Source organism: Dermacentor andersoni, chromosome 10 (genome assembly GCF_023375885.2).
Source record: "Dermacentor andersoni chromosome 10, qqDerAnde1_hic_scaffold, whole genome shotgun sequence".
NCBI classification, from domain to species: Eukaryota; Metazoa; Arthropoda; class Arachnida; order Ixodida; family Ixodidae; genus Dermacentor; species Dermacentor andersoni.
Genome location: NC_092823.1, coordinates 139,194,027 through 139,206,604, shown reverse-complemented (window position 1 = coordinate 139,206,604; position 12,578 = coordinate 139,194,027). Strand labels below are relative to the sequence as shown.

Below are 12,578 nucleotides of genomic sequence, written 5' to 3'. Positions count from 1 at the left end.
ACGACATTCTTATATTCACTTGCTCTGCTGTGGAAACCAAATCTGACCTGCGTAAGGTGTTTGAATGCCTCCGTCAATATGGCGTGGTTGTAAACATCTCGAAGAGTGAGCTTGGCGTTGCTTCTCTCGATTTCCTGGGTCATCGAGTAGACGAGCATGGCATCCAACCTGAACCATCCCGTGTCCAAGCCGTTAAAGATTTTCTACGTCCGTCTTCCACCAAGCAATTATGGACATTTCTGGGCCTCATCTATTACTATCGAAATTTTATTCCTCGTTGTGCTTCAATTTTGCAGCCTCTGCACATTCTATTCTCTGGCACAGCACGAGATAGCACGCCTATATCATGGACTAATGCTGCTGAATCTGTTTTACCGCTGCCAAGAACGCCCTTGGTACCACTCATATACCACTCATACATATCGCCCACACACTTGTTCAATAATGTTACAGTTCCACTGAGCATCTTGCAATGTTCCTGGTAGATGTTACTAAAGCTTTGATCGTGTCAGTCATTCCTATTTAGTTGCTATTCTGGACACGCAAATGTTAACTCCGTTGCGCTTAAAGGCGTTACGCTTTGCTGCACCTGTTAGCAGTGTGTTCAATGGGGCTGGTTGGTTCATCTTTAGAATAAAAAGAGGAACAGCGCAACACAGGACGAGCGAGTAAACAGGACAGATCGCTGACTAGCAACCAAATGCTTTATTTGCAGAAGCAGCATATAAATACATCATGAAGGTGACATAAAGAACAGAAATTCTTTATGCATGAATAGAAATTCGACCTGCGCTGTACAGTTAACAAAGCCCTGAACATGATGAACATGAGCGCGACAGTATCCTCCCTATTGGGTATTTTGCTATAAGATTCATGTGCAGGGCTTTGTTAACTGTACAACGCAGGTCGTCTATAAAACCCCGCTTGATTGTAAACGTTGCTATATCGGGCAAACGGGGAGGTGCACTAATGATCGCCTGCGCGAGCATGCCACTTCACTAAAAGGAAACCCGTACAGTCATCTAGCTGCGCACTGTAAGACGTGTGGTTGCACCCCGATCTTTAACAAGTGCGAAATAACCGGCAGATATAGTGAAAAGCGTGCGCGGGAAATCTTTGAATCATATTGTACATTCAATAGTGGCGACGCGTCCGTCAGCTCTGCGTCCCTCTCGCTCTCAACAAAAGAAATTTATTATCTTCGTGGCTGACACTTATCCTTCTTTTTCTATTCTTTATGCCACCTTCATGATGTATTTATATGCTGTCAGCGCTCTGTCCTGTTTACTCGCTCGTCCTGTGTTGCGCTGTTCCTCTTTTTATTCTACACCTGTTGTTCTACTCGTGTAGTTATTAATGGCGATCTCCCCGAACCCGTTTCTATTTGCTCTTTGGTAAAATAAGGTGTCCGATGTCCCCAGCACTCTTCGCGCTTTACCTGGAACCGCTATGCTTAAAGGGAAGCTGAAACGGTTTTCAATTTCCATGAATTGCTGGGATTGGGAAGAACAGACCTAATAATTTACGGCTCCGTAATTTTTTTCTTCGTTTTATTAATATAAGGGGCGGAAATCGCTTTCTAAATCACCCCCGCCGACACGCCCCCATCGCTTCCCGGAGCGCCGGGTGAGGTGGTTGCCAGACGAGAGAACCGGCGAGAGTGACGTCACTGGCGGGGACCGAGCTGCCGGACCGGCCTGCTGGGATGCCTCTTTCCGTCCTGCGCTTTACTGAACGACGCTATGAGAGATCTGCCGCCGCCGCCGCCGCCGCCGCCGCCGCTCATGTTTGTTTTCTTTTGCGATTTTCGTAAACTGTTCTTTCCTTCTGTGCTGCGTGAGTGCCTACAGCCAAGGGCGCCCAACATGCCCTCGTTCTGTGCAGCATTCGGCTGCGCGAACACAGGCGGGCGAGACGATGTGGTGTTTCACAGGTTCCCGAAGGACAAGAAACTTGCAGCGCAGGGGGTCCGTGCGGTGAGGAGAGATAAGTTCGTGCCGATGAAATCAACTGTGCTGTGCTCTTCATCTTCCATCAATACGCAGCACATGCAGGTGCACCTAGTTTAATGAAAGCCTGATTAGACCCACATTGATGCACTCGAAAAATGCGAACATTCGCAGCCATTAACGTCTGGTAACACAGTTTTAGCGTAGCCGGATAGCCTTACGACAAATGCGGAAACGCGTTGTTGCTAGCGTTGCTATACTCCGTTTCATACATCAGGTGCAACGCTGTGGAGGCTTGAGATACTTCTTGCAGTGGCTGCGTTCGCACTTAGAAAAAGTTCGGTGTTGCTTGACCCGATTTTTGAGAAAATTTTCCATATATAAGCTTAGTTCTGAATGAAAAAAAGAAAGAATTTACCCATAGAAACAATCCGTGTACTTATACGGCTGCTAACACGTTCTTTCAAATCAATTTTCTTTTCGGTATTTTTTAATTCCAGCCCGTCGCGGCAGCTTCACGTGCATGCTCGCGCGAGCAAACGCCGCTGGCACGCTGCGAAGCATAGAAGGAAACGCGCGCAGTAATAAATTTTGGTGACCGGACTTCGTGCGTAGCTTCCACAGCGTTGCACCTGAGGCATGAAATGGAGTATAGGCTTGCCTAGTGACATTCGACGTACGGTTGCAGTTATCGTGTTTACCACACAGCGGTGCTAAAACTGCCTAATATCTTTGTGTCAACACTAGCATGAAGCACGCATACCAATTCTTGATCGAGTCACAATAGCAAAGGCATCGAACCATAGTATATATGAATATTGGCCATCTCTGGCCATCTCTGAATTTGTATGATAAGCAACTTCCATGACTCTACCCCGCAGCACTGCATGTGCGCGCTTTGAAACGCGGCACTTATGTTCCCGATCGTGTATCAAAACTCAAAAAACCACGGGACTACTTCCGACAAGCAGCGGCAAGGTGCATGTCATCGCAGAATTGCACCCGTCTTTACAATCTAATGAGAAGTTAGTGCTTCGGCATTCTTCCAGCAGCAAGTTCCCAGCGACACTTTAGCGCATTTTTTCTCCCGTCATTGGAACGTGCAGCTACATGAAAAAAAAAAACATAAGTACCAGCTAAGATTTCCAACGCGCGAGAAGGTGCACACATCGCTCTCGCTGTTGGCACACTCTACATCGTCGTTGCCGCCGTTGCCGCCATCGTTTTCCGTATCAGCTGTCGGTTCGAACATGTACGGCGAAAATACAAGCTGTCCGAGACAGCGAGAACGTTCCACAATGCTTACAACTCAGCTATGAAGCCAGAACAGAACAGCGTGCTACGCTCTGAAACGGCGGCGCCGGCCGGAGACTGCCGCGAAAGACGTCACAGCGGCCCCGACCAATCACGGGCAACAGCGGCGTTCGCGCGATGCCCTGAGGCGCTGGTGTGCGTTTTCTTGGAAAAACAGCCGCTTGCGTTTGTTTCCGCCCTTTTTGAACCAGATATTCGTGTTCAGGGGACTCAAAACTGTAGAATGCCGCAGAGAACTCATTTTTTTCGAAAAGTGTTTCAGCTTCCCTTTAAGCGTAATTCAGTCAAGTTGAATCTATGCTTCAACATACAAGGTAATGAGGTAAAGGTGTTAGCCTACGCACATGATCTAGCCTTCTTCTGCACGTGCTGAAAAATACGCCACGAAGAACGCCAGGAAGGGGAGTCCGGAGTTTTTTACCCGTGGTCACGTAGTGCGGCTCGGCTATAGGGACAAACAAGCCTGCACGCGTCCCATGCCAAGGCGCCCCCCCCCCCCCCGCACCATCTTTCTCTCGCAACTCAAGCATGCACACACGTGCCTCAAGAAAACGCAGCATAGCTCTCGCTTAAAACACGCGTTTTTGTCGCTGCATTCGCACGCGCTCTCGAGAGAGCTTGTTCAAGAAAGTTCAGCCAGAATCAACAGCCGGCGCAGCGTCCCCCGCTAAGCATGTAAAACAGAGAGTCTCTGTAATTTGCATTTTTTATTCTGTACAACATAACTGCGACCACCGTGTTACAAAATACATCAGAGCGTCTGTAAGAGAGCGCTAGGGTCAGGGCGATGTTATCACGGCGAGGCGTTTATCAAGGCTCCTTATTTTATGGCGTTATTATAAATCTGAAAAGGGGTATATAACTGGACAATGCAGTGATTACGTTTCAGGAAACACGAAAGTTGCACATAAACCTCGCTAGTCTATCCAATTACAAAAACAGCCCTTAAGGTGCGTCAATTTGCGTCTTCGGGTTTATTAATAATTTCAGTCATCCACATATGCGCAATGTGATCTTCCTGCGCGTTTGCTATTATAACTGCATGCTTTGTGCGCTTTGCGGCTGAAACCTCGACGCACAAAGCGTGCGATTCCGCCTTCATTCTGAATGTAAGCGCTAACGCTGCTATAATAAGCGCGTTGGGCGTCAGAAATCACCGATGATACGTCGCTTCAACTTGCGTGGCATTACGTCAGGACTTATAAAGATTGTCAGAAGAAAATCATAGGTAATGTTTAAATCAGACAGCTTGTCACGGCAGCGAGCGTATCTCCAATACCTCACGTGGTTTATTTGCGCATATTATGTAGGCTCGCTTAATACGTAGTTGCGAAGATTCTGACAATAAATTGCCATCTAATGGAACGGCACACGATTTTGATGAGGCCACAGAAAGAGCAGTGTGCTGGCACCTCCTGGTGCAGAGAACGCAGTGGGCGGAGAGTACAGTTTGTAACCCACACGCCCGCCAACGGCCGGCTGCACTTTGGAAAGAGCGTACGAACACCATGGTGGTCGCAGTTTCATAGCGTCGTCTCCGCCTGGTACAGGTAATGCTGGCACTGGAACAAGAAAGCAAGCAAAGGGCTATCAACAGTTAGCCGCATAAATAAGACGTTTTGCCTAGAAAATACACTCGAAAAATATTCCGTCAGAAGCCATCGAATATGCCACTCAGTGATAGCTTTTATATACCCGGCTGCATTTCTGATGTGGACAGAGTGCGGCCTGGCTCTCATTGACACCGTTCACTTCTCTCTCCTTCTCCTCCTCCTATGTGCGTGACATTGTCGCCAGCTGCGCCAACAAATCACGCGCCTCATTCCTCCTCCGCGCATGCGCTTGTTTCTGAGTTGTTTGCTCTCCTCCTCACATGTTTCTTGTCACCCTCTGAAGAGTTACATCGCCGCCGGCCAACCAAGAAAAAAAGTGACTCGCTATCCCGGTCCTACAAAAGTGCATGTCCAGCGAAGCTACTTCAAAACCATCGCTATAACGGCTGAGGGGGGTATGCAATGCTTTATTGATGGTTCGGATGCTTGTTTCCAGCTTGATCTTTATTGAAACGCACGTTGTTTTGTGTTCCTAAAAAGTATATTTCAACAAGAGACGATACGAACACTGAGTCACAATCACGGCACAATTTTAAAAGGACGATAACATATACAAAGTACAAAGCACTGTGCACATGATACGTTTTGAAAGAAGTGTCCGAGCTCACACTCACTAACGTATAACCACATAGACCGGCGTAAACGCACAGTTACACATAAACTAATTGTCACATTACACAAAATCGTGTTCATTATACACAGTGTGCACAATGGTTATGTACAATGGTTATGTACATTGATGATGTGACTTTACATAGTTTTATAGCTATGCTATGAGGTGTGTATATACAAAGATGATCATGCATACGAGAGCACACAGAAATCTCGGGAACCTACATACATGTATATCCAGTGGATACTTTTGATGGCCGGGCTACATTGATTGATTGATTGAAAACATCTTTATTTGCAGGATATTCGTAGAACTCGTGGGTGGGCCGCCTAGTCCGGTAGCCCACTGGTTACTGCTGCTGCGCTGGCCCTCCCCACCAGCCAGTGCTGACGGTCAGGATCATCGCTGAGCAGAATAGCCTGCCACTGCTCTTTTGAAGGATTTGGAATGGGGTCAATAATGGGATTAAATTGGCAAGCCTACACCATGTGGTAGAGGTTAGCTACCTATCCACAGTGTGGGCATTGCGGGGAGTATAGTGTAGGGTACCACTGGTGTAACTTAGCTGGCGTTGGGTATGTATTAGTTTGTAGTCTCCTAAGAGTGTTCTCTTCCAACTTATCGAGGGATTTACGTGCTGTTGGGTACTCCTTCCTGGCTGTTCTGTATGGTGCGAGATTGTCAGTATACACTGCTAAAGCAGTTAGGTCGCAGCACCCTTCACGGTCATCAGGGGGAGGCGCCCGGTATAGAAGGGCTCGGGCATGCCTGCGAGCGGCTTCGTTTCCTCCTGGTAGTTCCAGGTGACCGGGAAACCAGATGACTGAGGCTTGGCTGGGTGGACGCTTAGTCAGCAATGACAACCCTGACCTCTGAATTAATCCATTATTGAAATTACGGCAGGCGTTCTGGGAGTCAGTGAGCACATCGGCATTGGGCTTAGGTGCTATAGCTAATGCAATAGCTGCTTCCTCTGCGTGAGTAGGGTTGGATGTTTTCATCGAGGCGCAATTCACCATCGATCCTGAAGGCGTTGAGACCACAATAGTCATCACTCCATTCTTTGGCCCTGCGGCGTCCACATAGAGGGTGTTAGGTTGCTCGTCCCATTTCTTCTGCAGGACTTCCCCTCTTGCTTTTCTCCTTTCGATGTTATATGCGGGATGCATGTTGCGCGGAATGGGGTACACGTTGATGCGTCTCCTCACATCACGTGGTACCTCTTCCCTTTGGTCTATCGTATAGGGCAGATTAATATGGATCTTTTCGAGCAGATCTCTACCTGGTTTTGTGAGTGCGAACCTATTGAGTTGTGAGAGGCATTGTGCTTCCCACATCTCTTAGAGGGTATTATGTACTCCTAGAGCCATGAGCTTTGCCGTTGGCGTGGAGTTTGGTAGCCCCAGTGCCGTCTTGTAGGCCTTCCGGATCAGTGTCTCCAACTTTTCAATTTCCGACTTGGAGAGGTTAAGGAATGCCGTCCCATACATTATCCGAGAAATCACGAAAGCCTGCACTAAGCGGATGGCGACCCTTTCCTTCATGCCATGGTGCTTATTTATGATACGATGCATCATCCGGAGGATTTGCTCGGTGGATGTTGTAAGCTTCTTCATAGTGGTGGTGTTCTGTCGCCCCTGCGAGATATACAGCCCTAGAATGTCGATCTCCGTGGGTTTCGGTACTGAGTGGTTGTCTATATACACCGTGATGTTCTGCGCCAGGGGTGTCCTCGGGTTCTTCAGAATGAGCAACTCGGACTTTTCCGGCGCACACTGGACGCCTCTTTCCCTGGCGTACTGGTCCACCGTGTCCGCTGCTGCTTGAAGACGCTCCTCGATCTCGGCGTCACTCCCCGAGTTGCACCAGACAGTGATATCGTCCGCATACAATGTGTGTTTGATACCCGAGATTTCGGAGAGAAGGCCTGGGAGATCTTTCATAGCCAAATTGAACAAAAGGGGTGACAGTACCGCCCCTTGAGGAGTTCCTCTCGGGCCTAGAGTGATGGGATCTGATTTTATTCCACCGAAGTTTATAGTGGCTTGCCTTGCTGAAAAGAAGTTTTTGACATAGTTGTAGGTTCTGGCGCCACAGCTGATGTCGGCGAGGCTTTGAAGAATATTTTTATGCAGAACGTTATCAAACGCTCCTTTCAAATCAAGTGCCAGGATGGCCCTTGTCTGTGACTTGGGGGGTGTCTCAAGGAGATCCTTGTACAGGTACAAGAGGGCGTCCTGGGTCGATAGGTGAGGGCGAAAGCCGAATTGAGTGTTAGGTAGGAGGTTGTTCTCTTCTAAGTATCTACTGAGTCTCGTGTTGATGACCCTCTCTATGAGCTTGCCCAAACACGAGGTCAGCGATATCGGTCTTAGATTATCCAATTTAAGGGGTTTGTTCGGCTTCGGAATGAATCGAACCTCGGCCGTCTTCCAGGATATTGGTAGCGTTCCTGTAGCCCAATGCTGCTCGTTGAAGCATTTCTCCAGCGAGGTGATGGCGTCATCGCTGAGGTTAAATAAGAGCTTTGCTGTTATTTGATCTGGACCTGGAGCTGCATTTTTTCTCATGGCCGCTATTTCTTCTTTGATCTCCTCTTTCGTGAGTGGGATGTCCAGCTTCGCATTCGGTAGCCCAGAATACTCCGGTTGTTCCACGACTGGGTCCGTGCACAGATACCTGGTCTTGAGCTTTTCCATCAACTCTGTGTCCGTACCCGGGATGGTGTGTACAATCTTCGTGAGCCTGTCTTTAGTGGCCGACTTGCTGCTGCTGGGGTCGATTAGGACACGCAGGAGCTTCCAAGTCTTTGACACACATAGCTTCCCCTGAACACCATCGCAGAACGTATTCCAGTTCTCTCTGGCCAAGGATATGGCGTAGGATTGTGCCTTTTTGTTTATCTCCTCTATTTTTTTTCCTGAGTTTGCGCTTAAGCCGTTGTCTTCGCCATCTCTTTGTCAATGAGTGTCTTGCTTCCCATAAATGTAGAAGGTGCGGATCGACCGCTGGGCAATCGTCTGTCGTGCAGACCTCTTTCGTAAAGGCTTTCAAAGCTTGCACCTCACCCTTAACCCATTCCTCTAGGTTTGTAATAGGGTTTGCAGTAGATGCCCGGGCCTGTCTCCACCTGTCCCAGTTCGTAATTCTTGCGATACCTATTTTGCGTTTTCACGCGTTTGTGCTTATCTCCAGAGAGAGGATAGACAGACAAACAGACAAAGAACTTTATTAATGGTCCTGAGGAACCGGCGTTAGGGTAGCTCCCTTTTCAGGGAGTTCCCGTAGCCGTCGCGGGCCGCACCCACGTCGGGGTCGGAAGATCGTGGTCCTCCGCCCTGTCGCAGGCCCTCTGGACAGCCCGTAGTTGCTCTGAGAGGTCGCCACTCTTAAGGGCTGCCTCCCAGTCGGTTAGCGTGCTTAGCGATGAGCTGCGTAACGCAGGGCATTGCCAGAGCATATGGGATAAGGAGCAGTACGCCTCCCCACAGTCTGGACAGTGGGGTTCTACATTAGGCGCGAAGTGACTGAATCGGCCCCTGGAGGGAAATGACCCCGAAGCATGCGAAACGCCGACGATTGTGGTCTATTAAGTTTAGGGTGTGGTAGTGGAAAGGCCTGCCGAGCAAGTTGATAATGTGCCAAGATTTCCTGGAAGGTGAGAAGCGAATCCCTGTACAGTCCTAAGTCGCCGCCCGTGAGTCCACCTGAACCGCCGCGGTGTGTGAGACCTCGCGCAGAGTCATGGACCAACTCATTGGCGTTAACAACTTCAGAGTGCACATTGATTCCCATATGGGCCGGGAACCATTTGATGCTATGAAAACCAGCAGCCCCCTCGCTGCCGAGGATGGCCGCCGCCTCCTTTGAGATCGAGCCGGAGGCGAAAGCTCGGGCTGCAGATCTGGAGTCTGTAAAGATATTGGGACGTAGAGGGTCCTTCAGTGCTATAGCTATAGCAACCTGCTCGGCTACTGTTGCAGAAACCTTCCGCGCGGATGCTGAGTTAACGAGAGTTCCATTGGAGTCAACCGAAACTACGGCATAGTGATCAGAGCGCTCGTACTGGGCGGCGTCAACGAAACATGCCAGATTCGGAGTGGCCGCAGCCGCTTTTAACAGGGAACGAGCCCTGGCGACCCGGCGCCCTACATTGTATTGAGAGTGGACGTTACGTGGCATGGAATCTACCCTGAACGTGTCTCGGACCATGGGTGATAAGGTCACGTTGCGCTCCGTGATTTCCTGGTGACCGCATCCAACGGATTTGAGGATGCGTCTCCCCGCTCGCGATGATGAGAGTCGTATTATTTGGGCTACTCGTTGGGCCTCGTTCACCTCTGATAGGGTGTTGTGCATGCCTAGTTGCATGAGACGAGCGGTGCTGGTAGTGAGTGGTAAACCCAGCACGCGCTTGATGCTTTTGCGATTGAGGGCGTCGATTTTGGCCTCATCCCGTTTAGACCAGCGCAACGCGGAGGCTAGATAGTTAACGTTGCTCATCAGAAGCGCGTGGTAGAGTCTGAGTAGATTGCTCTCGCTTAAACCCCCTCTGCGCTTCGAGACCCTGAGGATAAGCCGAAGCATATTCTCCGTCTTGGAAGTAATGCGGGCTATAGTCTGTGAGTTGCCCCCGCGAGATTCCAGCAGGAGTCCGAGGACCCTGATGGTATCCACTCTGTGGATTTGTTGTCCATCCCTCGTATAGAGGGCTATGGGAACTTGATCTAAGGGTGTGGAGCACCTAACCCCCCGTCGGGTGGGCCTATGCAATAGAAGTTCGGACTTGGTTGGTGACAGACTCACGCCCGTGTCTAGTAGGAAGTGTTCTGTGATGTCGAGCGCCTCTTGGAGCGCACTCTCATCTGCAGCGTCAGATCCTCCCATGCACCACACGGTAATATCAATCGCGTAGAGGGCGTGACTCGTTCCTCTTACTGTGGCCAGTCTGTCCGAGAGGCCCTTCATGGCGATGTTAAACAGTAGGGGAGAGATGACCGCCCCTTGCGGGGTGCCTCTCGCTCCCAATGCAAATTCCTTCGATTTGATTTGCCCTATTTTGACAGTGGCCTTGCGATCCCTGAGGAAGAAGCTAACGTACGCATGGAATCGTGGCCCCAGGTCCAGATCCGAGATGGCGTCTAGCACGAACCGGTGCGAGATGGCGTCTAGCACGAACGGGTGCGAGATGTTGTCAAAAGCCTTGGACAAGTCTAGAGCAAGGATGCCCCGAGTGTCTCTAGTGTCGATATCAATGATTTGCCTCTTTATAAGTAACATGACGTCCTGTGTGGAGAGTGCCGGCCGAAAGCCAACCATGTTGTGAGGGAATAACTCATTATTTTCTATATGCCTAGATATACGGTTTGAATGACATGTTCGGCCACCTTACCCACGCAGGACGTGAGCGAGATGGGCCGCATGTTCTCCGGCGCAAGAGGTTTGCCTGGTTTCGGGATGAGCACCACTGAGGCTGTCTTCCAGGAGTCGGGGACGAGGCCCTTTTCCCAAATTTTATTGACCTCCCCGGTGAGCAGCGCAACTGATTGTTCGCCCAAGTTGCGGAGGAGCTTATTGGAGATTCCATTCGGGCCCGGTGCAGACCGACCGTTGAGCGTTTGGAGCACCTCCCAGATTTCGGATTCCGTGAAGGGGGCGTCGAGCTCCCCCACCGCTCCCCCCCGATAACGAGGATAATCCCCGTCACCGGAGTGGCCCAGCGGAAGATACTTTTCGGCCAACTCTTGCAGGAGGACTTGTTCAAGTACGCCCGCCGCTTTTTTATTATGAACCATGCGATCGATGGCTAGTCTCTGATTGCTTTTGCTTTGCGAATCGTCGAGTAAGTGTTCGAGCAGGTTCCATTTGCCCCCCGTTCTCATCTGCCCATCAACCGAGGAGCACACTTCATTCCATTGTTGTTTGGACAGTTCGATGGAATGAGTTTCTATTGTACGATTGAGCTCCGCAATTTTCTTACGAAGTCGGCGGTGGAGTCTGTGCGTTCTCCAGCGGCGCAGGATGGAGTTTTTGGCTTCTAAGAGGTGCGCAAGGCGCGCGTCCATACGATCTACCTTTAGGTCGGTCTTAACCACCTTGGTCGCAGCTTGTACGTCCTTCTGTAGTCTTGTGAACAGACTATCGAGATTATCGTAGTCGGTCTGGTCCGCCTTTCATATTTTCCGGAAGGCATCCCGATCCGTCACTTTAAATTCCCTGGTAGGGGCTGTGCTAATTGTTAGGGTAATCTCCACAATGAAGTGGCCGCTGCCCAGGTTCTCTTGCAAATTTTGCCATCCTGCTCCGGAGGCATTCTTGACGAACGCCAGGTCCGGAGTTGTGTCTCGGACTACCGACGTGCCGGTTCGCGTCGGGTATTGAGCATCCGTAATCAATTCCAGTGAGCAGTCAGTAACTGCCTGGACAAGGAGATTGCCCTTGGTGGATTGGCGGGGGTATCCCTAGGCATTGTGGGGTGAAGTGATCGCTTCCCAGGTGCTGTTCGGTATTCTTCCAAATCGCGCTGTTTATGTTCTTGGTGAACGTCAGGTCCGGACACGTATCTCTAGTAACACTGTTTCCCAGCCTCGTAGGGTAAGTGGGATCGGTGAGGATCGATAGCCCTTCTTGCGTCACTGCTTCTTCCAGTTTCCTGCCTTTTGGTGTCGCCGCCGGGTAGCCCCATGAAGGCTGCGCTGCGTTGAGGTCGCCCCCAATCACGCAGGGGGCATGGCCCAATAAGCTCAGAAATTTCTTTATGGGGGAACCCAATCTTGCGTGCCTGTCTTTGGGAGGGCTGTAAACATTCAATACATGCGTGCTTGTCGCTCCTCTTTGGAGATGAAGAATAGTAATATAGCAGTGCGCAATATCCGGCTCGAAAGGGTCGTGCAGTATGGCAGTGTATAGTTTGTGCACTAACGTGCCAGTTAACTGATCTTGCTGATAAGTCACATAGTCTTGGAGTTTGATAGGTATTAGGTGGGGTTCTTGAATTAGGATAGCTGCCGGTGGGTCAGATTCCTGAGATAGTAGGAGATTAAGAGCCGCCTGCTTTCTCCTGTATCCTCGGCAGTTCCACTGCCAGAT

General features: G+C 50.0%; 1 protein-coding gene across 2 annotated transcripts in view; it reads right to left on the bottom strand.

Annotated features, from left to right (window-relative positions):
• Positions 1–3,955: 3,955 nt before the first annotated feature.
• LOC126545210 (isobutyryl-CoA dehydrogenase, mitochondrial-like) overlaps positions 3,956–12,578 on the bottom strand; it is a 149,719-nt gene continuing 141,096 nt past the window's right edge. For both annotated transcript variants that reach the window (XM_050192971.3, XM_055078301.2), the window contains one exon: positions 3,956–4,825. The gene's annotated coding sequence lies outside the window, so the exon portion shown is untranslated. The remainder of the gene's footprint in view (positions 4,826–12,578) is intronic.